This window comes from Apteryx rowi, unplaced genomic scaffold (genome assembly GCF_003343035.1).
Source record: "Apteryx rowi isolate R43461 unplaced genomic scaffold, aptRow1 scaffold_326, whole genome shotgun sequence".
Taxonomy (NCBI): domain Eukaryota; kingdom Metazoa; phylum Chordata; class Aves; order Apterygiformes; family Apterygidae; genus Apteryx; species Apteryx rowi.
In genome coordinates this window covers 704,836-732,825 of record NW_020449708.1, presented here as the reverse complement: position 1 = coordinate 732,825, position 27,990 = coordinate 704,836, and the positions used below count along the sequence as shown (strand labels likewise).

At 44.2% G+C, this 27,990-nt stretch overlaps 1 long non-coding RNA gene across 9 annotated transcripts in view; it reads right to left on the bottom strand.

The window, feature by feature from the left end:
• LOC112968830 overlaps positions 1–27,990 on the bottom strand; it is a 376,846-nt gene that overhangs the window by 155,030 nt on the left and 193,826 nt on the right. The gene's annotated exons all lie outside the window — the stretch shown is intronic.

Here is a 27,990-nt window from a genome sequence, read left to right as displayed (position 1 = left end):
GACTCAGAACTTTTGAGTTCTCTTTAAAACTACAGAAGATGACTGGCTCAATTTTTGTTCACTTGTTTGTTCTTCCTTAGGACAAACACATTTGAAAAACAGTTTTCTCTTGCCAACAAGTTGCTATTAAGATCCACAGGCAAAACCCACGCAATTTATTGGTTGGTGCAAATACCATTTGCAAAAAAGCCAAAATTAGTGATTACAAACATAGTAAATTGCCTTCCCAAAGGCACCATGTGCATCCTGCAGCCAGCACAACCACAGTGCCGCCAGCAGTCCCTCCGCCAGCCTGCAGAGCCCAAGCTCGCAGTGGCCACGTCCCTTTCCCACCAAGGGCTTCCGATCTGCGAGGCCTGCAGCCTGCCTGGCCTCCTTGATTCCCTTCCTTATGCCAGGGAGGCATATACAGGCTTCCCTAGACGTATGGTCTTTTTGCTTTGGAGGACAAAAGAAGAACTCGGCCCTTTTCCGGAGCCTGGCAGGCTGCTGCGCTCTCTAACCATGCCAGCACTGTGAACCAGGGAAGACCCGAGCACTCTGGGTGGGTGCATCCACTGGTGACCTACAGAGCAGGGCAGATGAACTACTGCTGAGCTAAGCTCAGGGAACACAGGCCCACCTTTGCTGCTGGGATGTCCTTAGACTTTCAGTCCCACCTTTCACCAAAGGTCAGTGGGAGCCACGGTAAGGGAGCCTAGGTACCCTGGCTGAGCACAGACCTGTGTGCTGCAGAGCAGAGATGGATGTTTAAACATTGAAGAGCTCAGCAACAAATGCTGGGTACACAGAGCAAGCAAATCTTTAACAGCTTCTCCGTATTTATTAGCCAAAGCAAATATTCTCAGCATGATGTGCCAACAGCAAAAGGTGTGTTTTTCTGTTTAGATGAGACAAGAGTTCTCTACTCAATGGCAGCAAAACTTTATTTGCTTTTTCAATTCTGGAGAAAAAAATTACATTGCATCAAGCTTGCGTCCATTATCTAGCTGTCCCTGGAGACAGAAGCTACCTCAAGCAAAGAGCATATTAAGGAGTCAGGTCTTGTCCCTCACGTTTGGTTTACTAGTGCTCACCCACTTCCCTCTGGCTTGCACTTCAAGTAGGTGTCAGGCTCTGGGAAGCTCAGAACCACACTCTTAACCTCTCGGAGCTGAACATCTCATGGTAACACACTCAAATACCTCCAGCTCCAGGAGCTTATTAGATTGAGCAGAACTTGTCCTTGTCAGTCTGCTTCTCAAGTGTGAAAATAATTATTCCTTTGGCACTTTATTTAGTTCTGCTCTCCTTATAGTAAGTATTGGAGCTCATTAGCACAAAACACAGTGTCTGAGTATTACTGCAAAGTGAAATATCCACGCAGAACATGGAGATAAACAAAGAGTTTCAATCTATGTAGAAAGCTCCAGTTTCTGAATTTTCAATGGGCCACAAGGCCACCTTGATCTGCAAACTCTTAAGACAAATCCCTCTGTTTTTGGTGCCCAAAATGGGCCCACCCAACTGATCCAAACTGATGTTTTTATGTCTGAATTTAAGAAAAGAATGCAAAAAAAAAAAAAAAAAAAAAAAAAAAAAAAAAAAAAAAAAAACAGACAAAAGCCTCTCCAGGCCATGTCCGCGTAAGAGCAAAACACTCAGAATCAGCAGAAACTGCCCAGGAGAAATGACCCTGAACTCTTTACTGCACACAGCCATGCTGTCTCCCCCGGCAAGGGGCACGTGCCTTTGTATGTGCAACCACCTGTCTCAGCGGCTCGGGCAGCTTCTGCAGAGAGGGAAAGGCAGCTTTCAATCCCAGCCATCCGCGGAGGCTGCTGCCCTGCTGCCTGGGACTGCATGCATCTTGGGCATGTTCTCTAACCATGGACAGGCTGGTCCCACCACCGACTGTTTAAAAGAAGGGGACCACCCCTTCTCCGTATCTGAGAAAACTGTGCTAGACATCTATGACCCGACACCAATACCATCTCTGCTATGAGAGATTAGATGCTCCTCCAAGAAAAAGGAAGATTTAGGACATTTACTGGCCAGCTTAGACGTCTCAGTGTGTTGACCTCTGTGTAGGCCATTCATGTGCTTCACGTATTGGAGAGGAAAGACAAACACTGTCTGAGGGCTACAGCTCCAGAGCCTTACAGTTAAGTACTGTAAAGCTGAGGTCTGTTGTGGCTTAAAAAGAAAATTGTTTGCAGATACAGATCAAATACACGGTGAACATCACAACCACCGCACAGTCTGACAGCTCGCTTCATCTTTCAGCTGAAGTACCTTGAGAAGCAGAAAAGCTGTGGTGTCCACACATAGAGACATTGCACCACCATGGGCCCCTGACTGCTATCTCACTTGCTGCTGTAGTATTTCCCCGACCGTAAAGGCTGAGGACTCCCCCGTGCCTGTCCTAAGCTCCAGATCACACAGCAGACGTCGATGCATTTTTCCCCAGCAGGCTGGACTCAGCGCTCACACCTGCCCACCAATTCACCTGCATGTTGTGCAATGTGCCCACAGGAACCCTGCTGACTCCGTGGCATTAATGGCGGCCTGGTCCTTTACAGGTTGGCCTACTGCTCCTAATGAGTTACCTAGTAAAAAGAAAAGGAGCTGGCCTACGTGCTTGGAGGCTGGTGCACATGTAATTAGCTCCCCGACCTCAGCCGCTGTATACGAAGGTTAAACACAAAAGCGGATATGAACTTTGGACGCTCATCAAAGACACCCTCGTTAACACGAGGAATGTTTAGAAAGCAGATAAACATAATAGTGAGGAAGGCCAGAGATGAGGCTCCTAAAACAACTGCTCCCATCGAACCCCCCATCTGAAAGAGCCTGCTCAAAGGAGCCACGACGCTGAGGTTTTATTGCCCACACTGGCTTGCTTTACCACTAAAGCTACTTACTTCTGCTTCTAGCGCTCCTTCTCACGCTGACGCTAACCCGACAGCACACGTTACAAGAGATTTGCATGAATGATATCTTCCTGCGTGCCCTTCACTGAGACCAAACACAATTTCTACCCCTTTTTCTCTCTCCCTTGCAAGCTGCTGCTTCTGCTGGAACACACAGCGCCTTCACTCTCAAATTTATGTGACTCAGGCCGTAGGCAATGTCCCAACCATGCTGCTCAGAATGACCAAGAGCAGCAACCCTCAGCCTCTGTAGGCAGGGCAACACACAAACCTGAGAACCGGCCCATGCTTGGAAGTGCAGGTGAAGAGTCCCAACAACAAAACTCAGATGAGATAAAAAATGGAAGAGAATATTAATTATTCCTCTTCTACGTTCTAATTTGCCACATGTTTCTTTAAGTAGAACAAATAAACAAAGCCTAATGAAGCTAAATTTGAACTAAGAAAAAGAGAATTAGGCAAATTTAGATGTTTTTTCATTATTTTTCCTCTCACTCAAATTTTTCTGAAGCTAAGAAACCTGTTGAGAGACAACTGCGGATATATAAGAATTTTTTTTCCTTGTTCTCCAGCAGGAGAAAACAATATACTGAGTCATTAGAAACCTTCCCCGAGACCACACAGCCGCTCATAAACAATCGCCGCAGGAATGGAAGCACTGAAGGTTCTTGAGTTTCAGTCCTATAGTTGCTCCACTAGAAAGTCCTTTCTTTAGGAGCAGATAGGAAATTAATGTGAGCAAAGAAGGAATAAACTCTCCTCAGAAACCCCAGTAATAAGAATCACAGTAAGGTTATTCCAAACGACCACGGGATAGAAAAGGGGACAAATATTTCAATCTGATATACTTCAATGACTTAACCAGCCTAAAAGCTCTTCCTCTAACGGATGCTGTGTCTGGCACAATGTCTTTATCACATCCTTTATCCACACAGAGGGAAGAGTGCCAGGCCCATTGCTTCCTATGAGCATATGTCATTGTCATTGATATATAACATCCCTCATTATGTCTTCACATACAACAAGGCGTTGACGTGATGCTCTTAGCATCCATTCTCCTCTAACATCAACTGTGAAGGCTTCCACCAGCTCTAGCCCCACCTTGAAACTACGTCATCTCGAATCCTCAGTGAGAAACGTGAGAGTTTGCTCACAGCAACTCACATGGCTTCCCACTTCAGTCACAACCTGAACACAGGCTAAAATAAACAGGTTATGGCTTATATCGTAACTACATCATCGTGTCCTGAATCAGTTCTTACTCAGGGAAACTCCCACTGAGTCAGAGTTCATCTTGAGCAAGGACTTCTAGGTAGAAGGAGAAGAAAGGTTTCAACCACCACTATCATTTGGGGGGTACTTTAAAAAGAGAAAGTCCAAGCAACTGGAATTTTTTTTTTCTAGCTGAACAGGACATGTCTCCAAAGAGAGGAGACAAAATCTGGGGACCTTAAAGAGGAGCTGCTACAGCAGTCACAATGGAGCAAACTGGCCACCTTTATCTAGAATTGAACTGGATCAGTTGTGGAGACAATTTCAGCTTGTGTGGTTCTTGGTCTTCTAGCTACTTCACTTGGATGAGGATGTGTTGAGAGATGAAAGCCGCCAGCCAGAAAATCCTTTGGCAGCTCTCTGCCTAAGCACAGAAGCCTTATCTTCCTCTCCAGAGGCTCCAGCCCAGCTTTGCAGAACAAAATTGGTTCTGTCCTGTCAGAATAAAAGCTGTCCCAACCACATAACCGTGCCATCTCCTAAAACAAGGGCCTTCGCTGGCCCTGGAGGAACAGAACACACATGGTGTTTTCGTTTTGCCCTTACAGATCTAACCACCCATCCTGGGTTTCCAACACAATAATTGCCTGTACAGTATCTAGACTTAAAGTCCTGGCAAGCAAGAACACTTTTTATCTTCCTACAAGCTAAGCCACCTGAATAGGGAAGCAGATTCTGACTTGTGCTGGAAAAATAGAGCTCTGATGAGGAAAACGATCTCAAGCAGCACGTTCAAGCCCACATATCGCTACTGAGAGTATTTATTTGGTTACTAACTGCTTCTGCTCACTTTTCACAAAAAATCTGTGGCAAGATCGTTTCCTGAAGGGCCCAAGGCTAACTGAACAGCCTTTAAACAAAGTTGCAATGCTTGCACTGCAGGAGGACCAGGAGGCTAACAGGATACAGAAACTTTTCACTTAAAAGTCTTGGAGGGTGAATAAGGGTTCAATGGGATTTTAACTGAAAGATGTTACAAGTTCACATCTCTGGCATCAAGTGGGGAAGGAAGTCAGAACCCCAGCTCTGAAGCAGTGCTGCATGGAAACCTGCCTATGTCTACCACGGTAAAAGCACTACAGCTTGGCACCACACTGACATCATTGAGAAAAGAATCTGCAATTGGAAAAACAAACTACAATAATATTTACCTTTGCAGGCCATGATTGAAATGCTTTATGGCAGTCAGAATAGGAGCTTCATGAGCTGTTATCTGTTTTATGTGGGGGGGAGACGTCAGGAAGGCGTAACAAAATTGAACTGAAGGGATAAAGAGAGCAATCTTGATTAACACAGCGGTTAAGCTCAGCTACCTCACAGCTTGCTCATGAGCTATTCCCCTGCTTTAACTATTTCTAAATTACTTCTCATCTTTGCTTAAAACTTTCTGATCAGCATTTTTAGAAACACTCCACATTCCCATTGAATTCAGGAGATGAGGCTTTAAATGCCTTTGCTGATAGAAGTGGTTTAGGAGCACACATCTCAGTGTTTGCTAGGGGGACCTGGTCACCCAAAATCACATTAGGCATCCTAGAAAACCTGGCCGTCAACTTCTCTCCCTGCCCTGCAACCTCCCCCATTCTGTCCTGCCCGCTTTGCTTTACACTTCGTGATTTAGTGTGCTGATGGGTCTGTGTCCCCAGCTCTCAAATCAGGGAGTTACTGGTTAATATTTCCTGCATCAAAGAAGAACACAACACAGTTTTTCAAGGCTGTGCCCAGCTGAGATGCCTTGTTTGGTACAGTGCAGCTGTTCCATTGTGTAGTTTCAAAAAAGGCTTCCATAACAATAAAAATTAAGAAATCATTTTGTCAAGTCACCTACAGAAGCTTCAACTGTATGCCATAAAAAGGAATGGCAGCAACAGGTTAATCAAATAACCCTGCTGAGTTTAACATTCTCCCTTACAACTCTCTTATTCCAATATAACTGGCAGATGACTCAATTGCAGGTTTATGATTTTCAATTTTTTATTGCAATAATTAATTCTGTGAAATTTTAAAGCCTGCTGTGTTGTTTTCAAGTTGTTAAAATGATCCACCCATCTCTATATGATATATCATGTAATATCATGAAATATCAGACCAAAAGAGGAGGAAAAAAAATCAAACAAATGTATTCCTCTTGAAAGTGTCAGTTGGTGCCTGTAAGGCCTCCATTTTTTATCTGGAAAAGACCGGCTGCAGTTTCCAGGAGATCTTCAAGATGGTTAAGTCATCAGTAGAGTGGCATCCAGAACTGTTTTTTTCAAAAATAAAAATCCCTTCAGATGAAATATTTCGCTTGAGCAATTTTTAACAGTAAGAAATAAAGATCAAGTACATTTTGAATTGTAATATTATTTCAAATAAAAAGCACAGAATTTTTTGTTCTGCAAATGCCAAAATGAGATGTTTTGGTGATTTAAGATTCTTTGGAGAAGGAGAGCAGTCAGTGAAAATGCTTTTTTTCAGTGAAAAGGTGCTGGCTAAAACCTTCTGCCCAGCTCCTGTTATCTGCTGCAGCTGTGATTGCCTTTTGCTGGATTAGTGTCAGATGCTGATCTCCTTAAGGACAGTGAGGGGTGCTCCCCTCTGCAGCTATCTTGGCTTGATTCTAGAAGGACTAATTATGGAGAAAGACAGAAATCGGTAGGGGTTGGGATGTTCCAGAATCCGACTTTTTGCTTTAGTCTATGAAGTCCAGGACTGTAAACAAGGACACCTCATTTCTATGCTCAGCCCTGATTGTTGGCTTCTGTAGAAACTGGAGAAAGTGATTTTACCCCTTTGAGCCTTTACTTCCCCCTTTTCCCCTTTCCCCATCGCCATCATCCTTTGTCTGGCTTCTCTGGTTAGACTCTTAAGCTTTGCAAAGCAAGAAACATCTTCCGCAATGGCTATGCTGGTATTTACCTCTATATGTGGCCTTTTCTGACTTGGATGCTAGTAAAATGTAACTAATTACAATAGTCAAATGTGAACATGCAGGGGTTTTCTTCTTTATTGGTAAATCTTGGTTGCCAGCTAGGACTTCCAAGTTGTTCCCTGACATAGCACTGACATGGACAAACTTTGAGAGCATGACAAATTTTGGAGAAGCAAGGCAGGGGACAGGGATACAAGTGAGATCCTTCTCTTCCTTTGACGCTGCCCCATAACAAACAACGCAGCAATTTATTCATCCCCTAGTACTTAAACTCAGTAACCTCTTCATTGCAGTATGATGCCCTATGAAGATGAGGGTGAATGCAACTGCAGGCAGTGAACAAACAGCTATTTGGAGATAAGTCAGCCTGCTAAATAGGTCCTTATGAGGCCAATGCCACTGAACCCAGGACTTGTATGCCTAATTAGCTCAATCACAGGCTGGAAAGTTGGCTCACAGCCTGCGTTGGAAGGAGACAGATCTTTCGTTAGTGCACAGAGAAAGCTCTGATTTCTTCTGTGATGGATATGACATACTCTTATGAATCCATTAAAGATAACAAAGTGGTTATTTCAATTTCAGCAGCAACACTAATGAAGCCTGATTTCCCACTCATTTGCAGTTTATGCTCTTACGCTGTCAGCACAATAGCCTGAGTTCCTCCATTCTTTCTGTGATAAGCTTTCACTTCTCTACCCAAGAAGAATACCCTGCTTTTCTCCCATGTCCCATCATCCCACCCACCGATAGTAACCTCAGCTTTCTAAATATATGCCCTACTTTTTTCCCTGAGCAAGTGGCCGCATGTGCTTGGGCTGGTTCAGAGCTGCTTCCACACTGACACGGTGCATGGTGCAGGCACTGACTAGGCAGCTAACTGCTGCCTCTCCGAATGGGCAAGTGCTGAATTCTGCCTTTTTTCCAGCAGAGGCACTAGTTCAGGTCTCTTCCCCTCCACCCAGACTTTTATGAAACCGGTAGGAACATTTTAGCTTGGAGAACTCGGTCTGATTGGGCTGCCATTGGCAGTGGGTTCAAAATTTCTTTGTGAGACAACAAATGCAGACAAAGTGGCTGCATAAGCCTTTTCTGACAGATATTAGGCTTAAAATGAGGAGGAGAGAATAATAGCCATAAGAAGCAGCTGTAACACTTCTTCCCTAGTTATTTGGCAAAAACTAATACCTCTTGTCACTAGCAAACATTTGATCTTCAGCTTCTGCTGCGTTTGCTGACTTGAAGAAAGACTTTGTGTAACAGGCTACAGTAACTTGATGGGTAAAAGTTGAGGGGAAAAAGGAAGATAACAGAAAACATCAGATAGGATCTACAGTTATACCTTCCATCTTGCTTTTGCTAGCAACCAGCAATAAGCAGAAGTTTTATACTGGGAAGACCATTCAAGCTGGTCTCAGAAATACACCCAGAGCTTAAAGACGGACCGGATCCGGATGCCGCAGCAATTGCGCAGACATTCCCAGTGACTCTGTCCCCCCATCCCTGGTATCCAGCACAACTGGCTAAGGCAGCGACGTCCTCCACAAGCAGCCCTTACCAAAAGAAGTCAGCCTTGTGAAGGCAGATTCACCTGGGCTCATTTGTGCACTCTCTCAGCCACACAAACTAATACTTTACTCCGCACAACGGTCCCATGGCTGCTGGGAGAGAAGCGTCGTTCCAGAAGGCAACGAAGTGGACTTCCTGGCTGGCTCGGATACATGGGCCAAGCAGGCTTGCCCTCACAGAAAGCAGACGCTGAAGTCACCTCACTCAAGTAAGTCAGTGATAAATACCAAGGCCTGGAGAGAACCTGGGGGGCCCGTTTGCTCTTCTGACCCACATGGTTTTGCCATACCTGCATTTTGTGTATACTTGGGAGTGTCCACACACAGAAGGTGGGTAGGAGAACTCTCCCCGCAGCCCAAAGACGGCCTACAAACAAAAATAAAACTGTGGACCCTACACTTTCCACACTGCTTGCTTTCTCTCTCCTCTGATGTCAATTCCTGGTGCGATCCCAGAAATAACACGGACGAATTCTTGGCTTGCTATTTTTGGCAGCTCCTCCCACCAAGGAAACCGGGAGATCACACTGCGGGCCATTCAGGCAAACTGGCAAGGAGGCCGCAAACACGCTTTCTAGCCCATACAGCTCTAATGATAAATCCCGGCCAAGCCGAACAGACAGTTTCAACTTCAGAGCTTGTTTGGAACGACCAGCACTGCGCGAGACAACCAGCCTACGCATTTAGAAGGTGCTATTTATTTATTAAGTATATTTAACAAGTAGAAATAGAGCTGTGTGGTGGGCACCATGACTGAGGGCGACTGGTGGGGGACGAGAGACTCCCAGCTCTCCTGGCACGTCAAATGTCCGCTGGCTGGCACTGCCACCTGCGTTGCACAGATAAGTAGCAGGGCGATCGCCTTTTCATCTGCGCATAATTAGCCAGAGGCAGATGTCCATCTGCAGAGAGGCCAAATCAAACAGGGCAGTTTATAGACACTAAGCCTCCTGTATCGAGCCTGGCATGTCCTAAAGAAATAATCTTAGAAATAAAAACATGTAACATTTCATTAGGTTCCCTCAGAAGCTGCCTACGGCGTACAATACACAACAGTATTTAGACCTTAAATTGCATCTTGGTATTGTGGTAGGCAGCAGATGAAAGAATATTTTCTAACGCTGGGTTTATGTGATACTAACCATACTATGGCACCAGTTCTAGGAGTTTGACACTGGTGATTGCATTAATATCCTTAGATTTTCCTTTTCTTTTGAAACACAACTCAGAATGGTATGGAACTGAGAAACAGACCAAGCCAGCCTGGTTTGAAGAAAATCAGCAGACTGTATTTAAATTTACAAAAATTTAAATGGCCCAGAGCCTGAAAGAGCCTCAAGTTTCAGACAGTCCTTTTCCGAGGACCAGCTTGGTTTGAGACTTGCCAGGGATGAGACAACCTTTCATCTGAGTCATCCCTTTTAGGGCCCTAAACCTACAATTTGATCCCAGAAAGTCTACCTCTTTCCCGGATAGACATTGTTTAGACAACAGGATAAGCCTAAACTAGGCCAGTTTAGATTCCACTCTAGTTCCTCATTTTTACAAACTCTGACACTATTCAGACCCAAGAATTTAATTCACCTGATTAAAAAGATACAGGCAGACATAACATTTGGATCTGGAAACAGGCAAGAGTGTCCCCTGAAGACAGAGGTTGGCCAACTTGTGGCTTTGATTCAGAGCCACATCTCATTGCAGCTGGCACTAGAGCCAGGATTAGCTGCATAACAAGTCAAATCCTGCTATGCGGCAAGTAAACAATGAATCCATAACACTGGGATTTGCAGCTCCTAAAGCACTGGAGAGTAATTCAGGAACTTTGAGATCTCCACAGCCAAACATAAACCAGGGATGTGTAGGACCAATATCTCTGTGAACTTCTAGGTTCTACTGTGAAGCCAAGTTGTCTCTCTGGACAACTCCTACCCCTCCAGTGTTAGGAGATGGTGGAAGATTCTGCCAGGCCAGATGGAGTTGTCCAACAGGCTGCCGACTTAATGATGCTGATGTGAAGAAAGTCCAGACGCTTGTAAATGTTCATCAGCCAGAAACTTGTGGCATAGCCCTCCCAGTTAGCGCCTCAAAAGTAGGAGTCCTCAGCATTTTGAGCACTTTTGAAGATGCTGGATCACAACAACTGACTGGACTGCCAGCAAGTAATTCTTGTTGCTTTATAAAACACATTAAGCTGCCCAAATAGGATTACTAATCTGTACAGCAGCTATAATTCTGAATATCACAAATGGATTCCTGGTAATAAAGGCTGCAAGGACTTCCATTTTAGTCCTCTACTTCAAATAACCATAATGTTCCTGAATTTTCTGAGCTGCAAATTTTCACACTGCTTTCTCTGCCAATGTTGGCTTTCATTATTTCTTTTAAATATAAACTTGGAGCAAAAACTTCTCAGATGTTTTAAGTTATGAATGTGTGGAAAAAAAAATACAATTTTCCCCATTAAAAAGAAAGTTTTGTGTGTGAGAGAGACACACAGAAGGAAAGAAGCACAGAATAGCTCAAAAATGGCTGTACTTTGAAACCTGAAACTTGGCACAGGAATAGTTCCTGACAAAGAGTGTATGCTCTGCTAAGTTTAGAAGAAATTGTGGTTGTAAAATAAAGCTATGAACACTTGAGAATATGCCATGGTGCGCAAACAGTAGAAAATCCTGTTCAGATTTAAGCTGTTCTATTAATCCACACAGCCTCATGTACATGTCTGAGGACTGCTGTTTTCACTACTAGTAGCAACTGTGAATATGGACTGCAGGACGAAAACCAAGAGCTCCTATAGCTTGAACTTAAAAACAAAACAAAAACCCACTAGGCTGAGGGCATACCTTCCCACTGCATATGAAGACATGGGAGCCACTTGTGTTGTACTAATCTGGGAAGGCAAAGCCTTGAGCTTGGGCAAGCGAGTCAGGTCCAGGTTGGATGGACCTGCTTTCATCTCACCTAATAGTTTATTAGATTGGGCTCAGCATAAAGATGCCTAGATGTGTCTTGGACAGGAGATGGAGAGTCTGTGGACGATGTGGGGTTCAGGCTCAAAACCCCACCTGCTACGGGAGCCATGCTGAATGGTGTGGACAGAAATAAGTGGGCTCCATATGCGGAGCAAGCAGGCATCAGGGATAAGTGGCACATGCCAACCGGTGGCATGTTGGGCACGTTCAAGGAAAGCTGACTCTGGACCACAAACAGCTAGAAAGCAACAAATGCCTTTCCAGTCACTGCTCTTGCAAGTCTTTGTCTTCTTATCTAGAAACGCTGAGTTCGTTTTTGAACTCTCAAATTTGCAGCCTCTCACTGGTGTGCAAAAGCACCGCTTTTGACTACTGGGGATTTTTGCCCTCTGTTTACATTTGGTAGTGCAGTAAGAGTGGAGAGACGGATCACCCATCTCCAGTCTCCAGCATCAGAGTTTCAAGGATGAAGTTACTCCTACTACTATGGGAAAAGGGAAAAGAGTGCTATGATGGTGACTGTCATCTGCAAGTACTAATTAATGGCTTCTGCACCAAATAGCAAACTACTGCCTCTTTCACTTAAAAGAAAAAAAAAAAAAAAACAACTATACCTCACTGCTGCTGTAAGAGTGACCTGTCATTCCGCAGCCATATTCCTCCTGCATTTAATCCTCCCTATTTTATATATTCACTAGGGTATCCAAGAGGAGAGGCAACACTGAGGTACACAGAGCACAGATGGCTGCCTGGGGAGCCTCTCCCATGGCAGGGATAACATTCCTGGGATTAAACCGGGTGAACGTAACCAGATGCGAGTCCCAGCACACCAGGGGCAAATAATCCCTGCAGCAGGAAGCAACAATTAGATTGGACAACTTTGTGTCAGGCTGAAGCTGGGATTGTTTCAAGCTTCAATAACAGGTACAGTGAGCACTGCTTAACACAGAATAATTTTCACATTCACACTCAGAAAATGCTGGAAGAACTCAGTGCTGTTCAGCCAGTTTCCCATTCCTCCCCAGGCCCCTATCACCCATATGAGTGAGAAAAAACAGGCAGCATTATAGGGACGGTTCAAGCAAGGCCAGATTAAACACAGGATTATACACAAGGCAGCTGGGGGTGGAAGAGGGTCAGCAATTCTGCAAATGATTCCAATGAGGAGGAGGGATGTTTTTCCTTCTTCTAGGCAAGGGACAGGTAACACAACGTTTTTAAATAGGAAAAATAATCTGGAAGGGAAGACTGGGACTTGGACAACCTGAACAGATATGGATATTCCTCTGTGCTCAGATGTCCATCTGCAAGTTACAGATATCATTGCTTTTGCTGATGCTTACTATGTTAATATACAGCCAAGGTGGACTCTGATTGTAGTAGAAAAAGGAGCTTGTTCTTAAATAACAATGGTTACTCATATAAAAGTCCTCCTCAAATCAAGATCACGTTCACTCATCTCTAGGCTGGAACTTCTGGGACCTTCTGGCACAAGAACTGCTGAAATCCATTAAACATAGGGTCTTGGAGGCTGCGCAGAAGAGTCAGTATTCATGTTTGGGACTGAACTCCCAGTCCTCAAGCATGGTGAGCAACAGCATCACATTTTCAGATTCTTGCACAGTAAAGACATGCAGGGTCTGAGTGAGTCTCTCCCCTCCTGAGAGGGAATGTTGAGCAGTGGACTTCACATGCCACATGCATGTATCTCCTCCCACTTCCCACCATACCCCCTAGCCCAGTTTTGTGTACGGCCCATTGCAATAAAACACGCCATATGGATTTGGGGGAACGAGTGGGTGACTGTCACTTAGAGCTCCTTTGGGAGCTGATGGAGAGAACATCAACCTAAGAATACACTCACTTTGCCATCCAGTCCTAGCGTAGCAGTCAACATGATCTGCTTTTTTCCTGTTTCAATTCAGATCATCTATGTAGTGGTTTCATGGAGGGCCAAAAGGACTGAATATGATTACGCATGGAAGTACGATCTGCGCACAGCTTGCTCATGGAGACATTTTCTCCCCAAACATAGTGCTGTGCCCCTCCTGTTCTTCCATTAATACCATTTCTCTTTGCTCTGTCTAGCTAAACCCTCAGTGATGTATTGCCATGTCAAGTGCTGTTAGGAGACCACACAGAGATGAGGGAGGGTATTGATGCCAGAAGCCTAGTAACATCCTAGTATACTGGCAGCCATTACTTTGGTCTCCAGACAGCTGAAACTGAGACCATGCTAAATAGCCAGTGTTAGTCCCAGCTTTTCACCTCTCCAGTCCTCTCATCACCCCCAAATCAACAGCTATTGGGTGACAACAAGATAGACAAACACTGCCAACCTGAGCATGAGGCTGTGAAGACTCTGCACAGACATGTTTTGAGATGTTTGCCTAACGGTTAAAAGCTCCCATCGCATCAGCTTGGTATTTGCACAAAATACTCCACACTCCTGAGCAGCGCTGTTCGTCTGTGGCTCTCACAGTCTGCAGGAAAGCAGGCAGCAGACTGATAGCTATTCGTATTTTAGGCAGGATAAAGCACAAGCACAAAGAGCAAAAAGCAACTGTCCTAAAGCCACTCAAGTGAAATAGCAGCACTTGAATTCGAATGTCTCGCTCACAGGACCATGCTGCTGGGCCTCACCAGGCTTCCCCCTTCATAACGCCCCTCGGCTACCCCCGTTTTACTGTTGTGCTGCCCCTAGATTTGCTAGCTTGATGCCACGGTTACATGTAGAAACGCGGATACAGTGCAAGCTCCCTAGCCTTACTGTTCACACCATCTTGTTCTGGCTCCAGAGACATCCATGAACGCCGCAGCACACCGAAGGTGGCACTAGCACTACTCTGGTGGCAGAGGGAAGCCAGCACAACTACCCTCAGGATCAGAAATGCAGGGTCTGAGCCAAAACTAGCTGTGGTCTTTGCAAGTCTATGCTGAGAGGCTACGCTGATGGGGGCCGAAGAAACCGAAGCCAGAAGAGAAACAAGAATTAACAGCTGAATTGACTAGAATAAAGGTGCTTTGACCCAGAGCAGAGCCTTCTGGGAAACGGCTTTTTACTGCCGCCCTTCTTGGGCGTCCTGGTTCAAGGTTGGTCCCCGTCAGTGTCCTGCAGGGACGCTGAGAGTGCTCAGCACCTCACAGGACCGAGGCCAGTGTCACAGGGCACAAAACAACAGAACAGAGAAGAACACATGTCGCACAGGGCTAATGTGGGCAAGATCCCATTTCCTTAGCCCCACACAGTAATTCTATGTTGCAAGTAAAAAGCTGGGGCCGAAAATCAAGAACAAGAAGGGAGAAGTGATTCTGAAGTCACAGTCCAACCAAACGCTTCTCTTAGGTACTCGTACCCGAGGTCCAGCCTCAAACTGTCCCTGTTTCCTCAGTCCCAAACCCCAAAGGCACACAGGAGCCATGCAAACAAGAACAGCTTCATGTTCAAAAGCCAGAAATCACAGCAGCTCCTTTGAAATTTTAGATTAACCTAAGTACATACATGGTGGTTGAACAGTCGCCGAGCATGAACCCCTGCTCCCACATGACGGGTGCAGCAGCAGCCGCCGCTCACAGGGCTTGACAACACACCCCGTGTTTAACCTAGAAGACTTCGCTTGACAACTGGGACTGCCCTGAAGGAGCCTCCCAGCCCTTGCGGACCTTGGCCTACTTTCTGACATTTCCAATAAAAGGTTCAATCTCTGTATTTCATGAGACGAGCTTTCCGTTTGCCCACTTTTAAAAACTGCACTCGAACAAGCAAACCAGTTTCACATAGGAAATTCTGTCTGGAAACACAGAAATATACAGACACAAACACCAGCTGAAACTCAGCCCGCCCCAGTAAACACTGCATTTCCTTTTTCACACGTATATGTAAAAAGCCTAGATGGTTTTGAACACCCTATGTTCAGAGAGACCTTTCATTTTAGTTATCCTGGGTCAAAGCAAATAACATCATGTGGTAGCTCAAGGTGGTTTCTTTTGGCTCTTCTTCATGCTTAAAAAAAAGCACTGAGCATATTTTTACAAATCCAAGCAATGTCCAAACAGACACTAGCATCACTTTATATTAGTTCCATCATCCTCTGTGCTGAAAGCACGAAGAATAAAAAACCCTCAGGCACTGGGGAATGACCTGAACTTTGATCTAAAGCAAACCTGTGCAAGAAGGTTGAAAAAATTCAGGTATGAAAATTATTTTTGCATTTATCATTTTCCAGCATCTATTTTTTTTTCTGCTTTGGAGAGAGATAGGAGTAGGAAAGCCAAAATCCCAAGAGAACTGATATAAAGTATTTTGAAGACAACTTATTTGGAATGGGAACTCTGGGACACAGGCAAAAGCCTGCTTTAATGAGATTTCCAGTCCAATTTTGCAGAACTTCAGACATTTGGATATTGGGAGCTCCAAATTGGAGCGAACTGAATACAAGCTTGCGTAATGAAATTTGAAATACAAGTTGAACATGCTGACCTTAAACAACATTTGATTAGATGTTAAGCACTAGAATAGGAGGGCTTGGGGAACAGTTTGGTATGTCAAAGAAACCAGGTAAAATGACTTTTTCCCAGGTTACATTACCTAACTATGGAAACCAGTGCACCAAAATTCCACTGGGACCAGGATCTTGGCAGAACCAAACAAAAGGATTAGATAGTGGTGTGAATAGTGAGAATATGCGCACTGTTAAGGACAACCGACTTTGGGATGCTGGTGCTCCAGGGTAAAGCCTAACTGATAGATGTCACCAAGGAAACGTCTCCTTTGAAGAAGGCATGGACAACTGCCTCCCAGCTCACTCACTCCAGAGCAAATAGTCCATCTGAGGGGTAGGATATCAAGCAAGATAAGAGGGACTTTGGTATCACTATGAATTTGCCTGTGTGACAAAGGGAAAGGAATAACAGACTTGCTGATACTTTTGATTCTGCATCAGTGATCCACCAAATGTGGTTCCCAACTCAGATTCAGAGCTGCTCGGGGAAGGACTGTCTCCTCCTACATTTGGTGGAGAACTACTTCAGCATGACCATGAATATATTAAAATGGAATATGTTGAATTAATGTGTATCCAAAGCAAGCTCAGGCTCAGTTACCTTTTCCCTTGGAAAGTGTCTCACCTGCTGATTTTGCCATGTTTCCCCCCTCCAAATTCAACAGAGTCAGCTGGCCACTGGCAAGTTCGAAACAGCCAAAGCACTCTTGAAGCAAGAAGGAATCTCAGGAGGACTGCTCTGCAGAGCTGGGACCACACAGTGCCTCTCCTTCCCACTGCGGACCAAATTCCCATGGCTCTGCTCCAGCCGTAATGAGAATCACGTTACTGGGATAATACTGAAGAGACAATGGCAGCCTGGCTTCACACTATCTCATCCCGAGCACATTTCTGTCAGGGGAACAGTATCTCAAACTCACACTCCAATTTATTAGTTTCTTCTCTCCCATGGCAGCTATTCTGTGGGCGAAACAGAGGAATTCACTCTAGGTCTCTCACTCTTCTTGCTTTCCATCAGCACTGATTCCTTTTAAAGAGAAAAATAAGGCAACAACTGGCGATGCATACACAAGGCTTTCTGCCAGCACAGCTCTGCTAGTCAGGGATATGAAGAGGTGTGATCCTTCACTGATGGAGATGTGCTGGCTACACTCCACATGCAGATACTGTTATACCAGCAAAAACACATTTATTTATTTTTACAAAGATAACTTGTGTTGTGCTCTATGTCTGCGTTTGCAGGCATGCACATTTTTTTCTTTACATTCTGACAGTACAAAGCACAGCCATGTCCAGATGAGGATGCCTTTGGTGGGCGTAACAGCCTTTGGTGTCCTATTTTGGGTAGGCATTCACAGTGTAGCAAAAGTCTCCGATTTTTGGAATAGATGATCACAACTTAGATTTATCCTTTGACACATCTCAAAAGAGCTTACTGGGAAGACATGTGGAAGTGGGGGGAAAAACAATTTTCAGAGGTCTAGTCATGCATAAAATTAAAAGCAACTGTATTTTCAGATTGTGTAACTTTCAAGAAAAAGCAAGCAGTAGATTTTACTGTTGGGAATATGGTGGATGAATGGATGGATGGATGGATAGAGAGAGAGAGCAGACTAAGAAATAAACACAGCTGAAAAATGCTGTTTGTTTTTTTTTTTTTTTTTTAAATCAAGGGAGTATATTCATGGAACATGTCATGAGATATTTGCCCAGCTGAACACACATCAGTAGCAGTTGGTGCGACCCAGAGCCTCAAAGTGAAAGAAAGCTGTTGGCAGAAGCAGTCCATAAAAAGGACAAAAAAAAAAAAAAAAGAGTACTTCCAAACAAGGTCAGCTCTTTGCTGCTGCTGCTTCTCTTCCTCTGTTTAAAAGTCAAGGAAGATGGCTCAAAATGATTCAGCAAGAGCTTTTTGTCCTGGTAAAACTCCGAGCGAGGTAAAAAAATTTGAAAAGAATCACAGCCCAACTCTTTGACTCAATGCATCGGAAACTTTGCTGTTTGTTAAATGTGAGTTAAGCCATGACCTCCATGAGTCCTGAAAGATTAGCTTGCTGCATCCTCAAGGTAGCTTTCCTGGCAGGAACTTGGTTGCTGGCACCTTGAATTGTTTTAAGATGCTGCTGCAATTTTCCTGTCCTGCCCAGGAATGTGACATGACCTCCGGAGTGCCAAACTGCAGCAGTCTCCCAGCAGTGCTGCCTCTTCCACTTCTTCTCACAGACAGGGAAAAATATACAGGCATTCAATCATATTATTCTGCAGGTAGGGAGTAAAAGGGGTTTTTTTACATGATTTTATGCAATTTAAATGTCCCGCTGGTTGGTGCTGTTACATGAGTGGTTGATCTAGAGTCAGGTCGGGGGGGTGGTTGGAATATAAACATCAACTCTTTGAGTACCACAGACATTCTTGGAGATTTGCCTTTGCATCAGCTTCCTACCACAAATAGCCTTGCCTTCCAGAAGAAGTCAGAAAACACCATGTAAGGAGAGCAGTCAAGGTTTATTCTATCAGGATTTTTACTTTGTTTTTTAAAGGGAACTTATTCCTGGAAGCATCTGTCTGCTCACAGAGTCTCTCTCCCAACGCAAGAGACTCTTGTTCTTAGAAGCCTTACTTCACGTAAAGAAACATCCAGAAAAATACATTGCTCAGTGTGTGGATCTTCATCATCTGTAAAGCCTCCATGCTCCTCCAGAAGACAGCATAAAGAGGATACCTGTTCTTGTTGCTGGCCATTTCATACCAAAAATCCCCACAATTCCCCTCCAGCATTAATACATCCATCAAAAGGAAAGTTATTTTAGATCTGACAGGCAATCAGGAGTAGAGCAGAATTGTTACATAAAGCATTGGGGGAGTAAACAGTAACATTATGTATAGACAGTAATGCTTCCATCTGGAGGAACCCTCACCATACCACACATGCTCTGGGATTCCTCGGAGTGATTAACTACACAGACTAGCTTTTTGGCAGGTCTTCAAGACTTCCTTCCACATACCTGCCCTTCCTCCTGCATGTATTTTCTGCCTATGTGTGCTTCTGCTGATGCTATCTGTCTCCTTCCATGGAATTTGTGCTTAGCACATGAGGGTCTTCTCCTGCAGCCAAAGGATGGAATAGCAGACATGCCTTGGCTTCTAAGGAGCCCTTACAGCATCTGGGTGAACATTTCTCCTCCCTTGAGTACACCGGCCTACTGCAATGCCATGCAATAGTCACTGTTGTATTCTGATTTGGGAGCACTTTGTACCTGTTTGGCATTTTTGTAAAAAAATCATGCAAGGATAAGTGACCATTAGTGTCCAATTACGACAATCTCCAAGATGAGGGACACCTTCCCCCAGCCAGCACTAAGTCAATGAGTGATGGCTGTGACACAGAAGAGTGGACACAAGAGAATTTCCCATTCTTCTTCCAAGTGAATTTTAAAGGTCTCTTGCCATCATAGCAGGGCCTCTCGTAACAACAGCGTGTGAAGGAATCACAGCCCCATATCACCTCATTGTCCAATGCACTCCCAACACTGTGCCATTGAGAACATGTGTATTACTCAGAAAAACCCAGCTACTCTGCCAGAAAGGGAACATATATGCTCAGTTAACAGTCTATTGAATTGACACTCCCTGTATCTACCCTTCCAGCTGAAAACAGGTGTCCACAGTAAATAATCATTTCCAAGACCTTAGGAAATGCCAGGCTTCCTTTATGAAAAAGCATTATTTTCTTTGTTGGCTGATGGCTCCACAGAGTTAAATTGCATCTGTTTAGCTGTGTATAACAGCAGTGCAGGATTTGCCCTTCAGGAGTGGAAGCATGGTGCTCCTGGAAGCTAGAGCCCACCACAGCCTTCAGAAGTCAATGCTACCGCCAACTGCCAAACACACTCCATCCCCTTAACTCATGACCTAACTTACTGGTTTTCTGTCTCCTGTTCTGCGCCACGTATCACCAAACAAAATCACTGCTGGAAATGCTGAAAGTGGTTTCACTTTCAGGCCTGCAGCTAATAGCATCTTCCTTCTGCCCTTTCAGGAAGCATTAACACTCATATACAGTCTCTTGATTCTGCTCCCCACCTCCTGTTGACTTCAAAGGATATGCATAAGGTCAAAACCCTCTCCCTTCCAAACCCTGAAAAGCCAACAAGTACATCTTCAGCCTAATTTTTACTAGACTAGCCTTTTTACAATCACAGCTAAAGTCAGCCTGCACCAACAAATAACTTGTGTTAGAAGTGTCCCAAACTGCCCAGCACTTTTTTTTTTTTTGATATCCCTGTCACTCCATACTTTATGACGCACTAATTCAAATGTAAGCAAAACCACGTAGGGGCCCAAGATGTATTTTGCCTATAAGGTATCAGAACTCTTTTCAGATGCTTTCTAGACTTCAACCCTACAAATTTTGAAGACAAAGCCATGGCTCTGTGACAATGGCACTTGGGCTGGACATTTCCAAATCCTTCCCTCCTAAGAGTCAGGTCTTCCCAAGACACTGAGGAAACAAGAGACAGCAGGAAAAAATAATACTGAGTCTACAGGTTTTCTACACAGTTCTAAGCCATGCCTACTTTCGAATTTTGCTCTTAAGTGCTGAAATGTTTCAGCCTGTTCAGACAGGTAGAACTGCACTTTTGGAGGCTGTCCAAACCATCCATTAGGCTTCTAGTAGTGAATAAGTTGTTCTGCCTGATTCATGGGCAACACTTCTGTCTCTGAAAGAAGTTAACTAGAATGTAAGCAGGACTAGCACTTGCCATTGTGCAAGCTACTGGAACCAATTTGATTATAATTACTGTATTATATAATATTGAACAAACAGCAAAAATGTTGTTCTGATCAAGTTATATAAGTTAATTGAGTCCTCCAAAGGAGCCTTGCAGAGGCAAAGGGAATGCTTCTGCAAGTAGGCCACCATCCCTGAAGCATTTCAAACACACCTCAGTGTTAGCCTGCAAGCACTGGAACCTAATTACTCTCACATCCCATCTATGTGAAAAGGGAGCTGAGAAAATGAACTCCAGGTTCATTAAGTAAAACATGGTCGGTCTTATCTTTTGCAGCATTTCTTATCCTCAGTTTATCTACCAGCTTGTAAGATCCACCAGGTGACTGCTGCACATGCTTTCCCTATCTTTCTCTGCACAAATCTTCTACCAGTGATTGGCAAAAACCTCCGTGCTTGGGCTGCTGCAAGAGTCCTTCCCTCCACCAAGACTTCACAGAGCTACATCCCAGCTCTGTGGCTTTGAGAGAAAAGTAGTGAAGCCTGCTCAGGCTCCTTTCAGGAGCACTGCTACCTTGTCCAGCTCAAGTGCAAAGCAGTCATCAACAGCTACAACTACCTTCACTTTAATTCTCACCCAAAAATCATTCCTAATCACTGGAGATATCAAATTCCACCAAGCTCCTGAGCAGGGTCCCCATAACTCTTTCGTCCTCTTTCTTCTGTCTCAGCCATGCAGAAGGCTCTCTGTGCCTGGTGGGACACAAACCAAGTCTGTTGACATTTAAGCTTGCCCAAAGAGTCTATGAATCATGATTACACTGCCTGCCTGTGAACAAGCATTTCATTGGCCGTTCTGTCAAAAGGTATGATGATATTAACCACCATGACCAAAGTAGTTGCCCTTGTGGAGTGGGTACTGTGCCTGGTTCTCCCCGGTTTGCCCGCAGAAGCATGAAGAGGTCCCAGATGCAGTCTAAGGTGGGGACATGACCCCATACAAGCCCTCACAAAGGGAACTATGAAAGTCGGTGAAGCAAGAGGGAAGTTACACACCAGCGTAAGAGCTAGCCATACTTTTTGAAGTATCTGTGAGCAGCTTTTGAACCTTCAACCATCAGACATCTGAAGACAACTTCATTTCAGTCAGGCAGATGCAGCTCTTGAGGACCTCCGTTAAGGTTATTCAAGGTACATCCTTTTCCTCCCCAGCAGAATCACATGCATATCTGGCCTGTTATCTGCAGTGCAAACACTACCCAAACACTTCCAGTGCTGACAAATAGATCTTTCCATCATTACCCAATCATCATTTTCTCATTTTAACTCCATATGTATTTAAATAGCATTTAAAGATGGAGCCAACCTTCAAAAGCAGATGAGAGAATCCAAAATTAACTACAGAGGCATTTTCGGTTCTGAGGTCTGGATGAGAGCATAAAATAACTGAACTTTGTTCCTGTGGCTTATTACATCATCTGTCCCCTCTCTGACTGAAAATATTTCTATTCCTCATTCCAGCCCATCTGTTCTCCAAAAAACTCATTCTCTATATTTACTTGAAAAACAACTAACTGAAGGCAAAGGAGACTTTTCAGAGGAAAGTATGCTCGTAATTAAGCAAAGAACATTGCATGTTTATTCCTGCTAGTGTGTGTGCACGCATACGCACATGTGGGTGTGCGGGCCTATTTTTACTTACACCATCAAAATTGGTCTAATATTTCACAGCAAGAAGGTCTTCTTGACCCAAAAAACACATCATTATTTCTAATTAGGAAATAAAAACCTAGAATTGTCAAAAAGATTGCTCGGCAGGGGAGCCCTGCTGCGAGATGATGGGACTTTTCCCTACTGTTGTGTTTTCTTTAGCTTTAATTTACTTGCGTGTGAAAACTGAGCCCAGTGAAATTCTTCAGTCAGCAGGGAAAGGAAGAATGGGCTCAGGACAGCAGCACTGCCCTCACCTTCCTGGGTAGTTTGGAAATGGCTCTTTTGGCCTTCTCACCAGGTGAACATTTACTCCTCTAACACAGGTCCATCTCACTCAATGCAACCTCACCTGCCTATACTGCGTTCAAGCTGTGTCCGCTGATACACCTGTTCTCACACTGAAGGGAGCCTGAGGTGTAACAGTACCAAACACTTTTCTATTGGTCTAGTCCATGCTGTCAGTATTTCCGGTAAAAAAAACAACCATCCCCCCCCCCAAAAACAAGCACATCTCTAACAAGAGAGGTATTCTCCTCCTTTTGCCATCTATGATGTGGAGATGACACATTCCTCTGTCTTATATCTCCTCCCTATAATCTCTTCCGGAAAAACACTACTTTACTATTTGCCTGGAAGTGCCTGTAATGAGGTGGGTCTTGACTGAGTCTGTGGCCTCAGGGCACAGTTTCAGCACACACAACAGCGGGAACATGGAAAGAGAGCTTCAGTTAACTGTCCTCAGGAAAAAACGTCTGCATGCCTCATCCAGGCCCTTTGGACACAAACGCGCTGAAGAAATCCTAAATGACTCAGGGCTGAGCTCATTTGAAACAATGACTGGCAAACCACATGTGAAGTGGTGAAAACCCCTCTAATGAGCACACCGATGAGTTCTCAGAAATCAGCGGCTAAGGGTACAAATGCATTTGTACAGCCCACTCTGACACACACAAATCACTCAGGCAAGGACAACTTGCCAAAATCTTCTCATCTAGCTACGCAGGGAGGCAAATTAGATGAGCAGGATGCGCCTCTGAAGCAGCTGGAGCCTTGGGTGTACAAGCTCAGGTTCAGGCATTCACACCTTCCTTTGAAACAATTTTCTGCTTCTCAGGGCAGCAGAGTAGTTTGTACAGATTTCAGTGACACTTGGTCAGGTTTTTCCTTGTTTAATTTCAGCCAGAGCTAGAAAAGGAATTCCGCCACGTGGGACATGATACACTGCACAACAGTCCAGGCTTGCAGGGTTTCTAGGTAGGGATGGAGAAGATCATTCATACTTCATGCCCACTGCACCCTTGATATCTCTCTTAACATCCTTAAGATCTACCTAATTCAGTCTCTGACCCATTTACATCTGTACTGGGACCACTAGTAGCTGCTCTACAGGGAACTCCACTGATGCAAGTCTACTCTGCTGTTCATGGTGTATTGAAAAACATCTCTTCCTAGATACAGGATCTACTCACGTGCTTCCGGGTTGTTGTAATTCACCTGGCTAAACTTGTAATAGAGAGGTTTCAATGCAACTAATGAAATAGTTATGGAATATAAAACAATAAAAATTTAAGCAGCAAGCCACTGAGGGTTTGAAATATTTGCAGTCTGTATAGATAAGGCATGCAAAGAATGGGAAAGAAAACAGGGATACAGAAAGATGAGGTAACTAAAACTGGAAGGAAGGGTGTTTTCAGGTCTGCTACTATCAGACAATCCCCACAAATATAAAGAAAAAACAAGTTCAAATGTAACCCCCTTCTGGAAATAGAGGGAAAAGAGCCTAGACTTCATATTCTGAATGAGGCCACTGAAATACCAAATAAGAAGCATGTCCACCTTCAACCCATCACATGCCCATTTTTCCAGCAAACTACAGAGAACCACAGAGCAAATTCTATTCAAATTTCTGGATAGGTCACAGGGTGAAGAAATCATGCTTCTGAGCAAATGTACCTTTGGCCAGATTTTGTCAGACTAGCTGTGCAATGGGTACATTTCAGGCCACTCACCACTTCACTAGCCACTATTCAAAGCTGCAAGGACTGCCAGGTACAGCTTACAAGAGCTCAATTTCACCTAAGTGCTAGTGACAACGTTCACCAGTGGGATCGTTTGTCTGTGACACACGTTTCCTAAGCGCAAGGAAACCCATACTACTGGCTTTTAGGAAAAGGAAAAATACACTCAACAACAAATACGCTTGAAGTCTGCATTCATGTTGAGAACGAAATGGGTTCATCATGTTCTGCTTTACCCAGAGGAGTACAAAGTGCAAGTGGCTTGCACTTCTTTTCCTTTCTCTTTTTAATTTTTTACTTCTTTTTGACATTGTCAGAGGACTCCATTATGCCTGAGGAGTACATCAGACAGATAACTGCAGCCAATTCACTTAGCTCCACGGAGTAAAGTGGCCATGCTAGCAACAAATTTCATTTCCCATAAGGAATGAAACTGATCCTGCAAAGTGTGTTATTGCAGACAGAGTTTAAAGGAAGTACTTGCCTGCAATCTGCAGACGGCACAGGCAGGAGCCTTGTCTTTGTTTCACAGCAATTTATCAATGCAAAAGAGCTGAGAATTGGGCCTTTAAATCTTTACATCTCCTGATATATCTGGTTTCTAGGAAAAAATATTTGCTTGTAGAAGTCCTTTACTACTGCAGTCAACAGGAATACTGCCATTGACTTTAACAGAAGTGAACCAATCTGGTAGGCAGTGAAGATGTTCTTCTATAGACACAATCTACACTCGCAAAATATGCTTTTTTGTATTCTTGAGCCTGAAGTCTCTACTGCCTTCCTGACTCGTGGCATCAAAACTTTACATTGATTTGCCAGATTTGTCTTCCCAATTCACTACACCCAGTTGGGAGTGTCCTGCCCTTTGTAATAACCCCTCCAACTGACGGTACAGCAACACTCTAGACTGATTGTATGGCTCAGAACAGAGCTAAGTAAATGCACAGTGGGAGACAGTATTTCTTCTTACTTGTGTAGGTTCCTCTTTCTACTTGCCTCCGTATACTGTTACTAAACACTGATTATTATTATTTTTTTTAAGCTTAGCCAGAATGGGCACAACTGATTTCCTGATGTCTTGGAATCCATCCAAACCATCCATTAGCCACGAGTTCACAAATCGATACATCTTTCAAAAGGCTCATGGGCAACACTATTGTCTCTAAAAAGAAGTTAACTTAGGGTAAATGAAAATAAGATTTTCTACTTGGGACAGGTCGCATGTAGTTAATTCAGAATTTATGAATTGTCATCCACGAGACTCCATTCATCTGCAGCGATAAGGGGCCTTCAGACCACTCAGCACAGTAAATAATAATGATTTAACAGAGAGTTATGTGCATTGCGTACAAGGTGTACACATGGGTCACATCTCCACTGTGCTAGGCACTATCCAAACACTATGGTAGCTCATCACAGTCACATTATCCTGATAGCAGTGGTGTTTGATATAGATCTGGGACCTGGCCCTGAGTAGGGACTCCTATCAGTGTGTCTTCCTACACCTCCCTTGCCATCTGCTTCATCAGCAGATGATGTGGAACATTTATGAGCCAGACAGGTAGTTTATGCAGGGCAAGGGACTGGCTAGAGAGGCCGAGTTCCATTTAATCACAAAGGTCGAGTCCTTGGCATAATGATGGCCAAGACACACTGAGGCCACAACAGAGCCCCAAAGATGTACTGCCATGGAAGACCTTGCCCACACTGCTGCTCCATCTCACTGGTTTCTGTTGGTTCTTAAAGGCTAGGTTTGTTGCTATCTAGCAGAAAACATAGCACCCACGTTTCTACATTTAGAGACCTGCTCTTCCCCTTTAGCACAGAGCCTCTGGCTTCCTCCCACATGCCACAGTTTTCTCAGAAGCATCAGCCCAGAACAGAGGTTGGTCACTACCGTTGGCACTAACATGGCACTGGAGAGGCTCCCTTCCTACCATGATCTCCCATGCCGAACTAAATGACCAACTGCAGACCACTGGAGGGGAAGTGAAACTAGTTCGCACTGAGTGCCCTTAGGGACTCCTTAAGATTCCAGTGCTTTTACATCATTACTGCTCTGTATTCCCTCAAACTGTACAAAGCCTGCAGCATAGCAGTACTAAACACAGGGGGCATTTCTCATCCCCAGATAGCTCCCCGGACCCCCATGATTCACAATACACAGTTGTTGTCTACAGTACATGTCCCAAATACACCTTGCAGCGAGGGCTAGTAGGAGCACAACGTCTCAGGCTTGGAGATGTTAAACTGGAGCCCCAGGTTTTTGCTGCTTCAGAATCCTCAGTTTATTCAACAACTAAGACCTTCTACAGCAGTTTCACACAAAACTTCCAAAAATATATTCTTAATGAAACATAAGTGTTGAAAAACAACCTTAGGGGACTAAGCACGATCAATGACCAAGCCTCACAAAGTGACTGTGTCATTCTCCTGCCTTGTATGCATTTCATGAAGCTGCACAGTGTGCTTCGCAACACGCAGAGTGGAGCCAACCCTTCAGAAACTCTCAGCTCTGGGAGCCACTGATGGTGTGTGTTGGAAGGGAAAACTTTACTTCATGCTTGTGGGCATTTACATCATGGTTAAAAAATATTTCTGAGTCCCCATCTGTTTTTCAGTGCAAGACGTTGATTTTCTGTGGCAAGGTGGGGGCGTTAATGTGGGGCAGAGAGACACCCCTATGGAAAATAAGCTGTTTACAATTATCTGATATCATGTCATATAAAGAATGTTACCACCAATAACACACACACACACACACATATATATATATATATCTATCAGTGTTGATTGTGGTCTGGTTTCTCTCTCTCTCTCTCTACTTTTCCCTAAAGGCTTCAATTCTGACTCAAACATACAGATATTTACATGGTGGGTGAATAACCACTCAAACAATATGAAAATTGCCATGACTGAAAGTACTCTGAGCCAGCACTGGGAAAAAAGCTTTTTACCAAAACCATGCAAATGAAGAATGTACGAGAGAAGCAGTGCCAGGGTGGCTAGAAGCATCTGCGTGAAAATGGTACCCTCCGACACACAAGCTGGTTGCAATCTTCCCCGCAGCTACACCCACTAGACCACTATGCTCCAACAAGCAGACCTGTGTACATTCAAAGGCCAATTGCTACCAGTTCCATTGCAGTGTTAACAGCAACACTGTGAACTTCAGCAAGTCTCAACTCAGATAAAATAGAAAGCCATCCAAAATATAAAATTATCAAGTCAAATCCATACTCTTTTCCTGAGGTTTACAGGGCTTCACCGACACCTTAATTCTGCCATTGACTTTGCACAAAGAACTGTGGAAAATGCCAGAATTTTACTCATTTTCTGGATGCTATTCATGGCAGTAGATAATTCCTAACAACTCTTCAGAACTATCCAGCG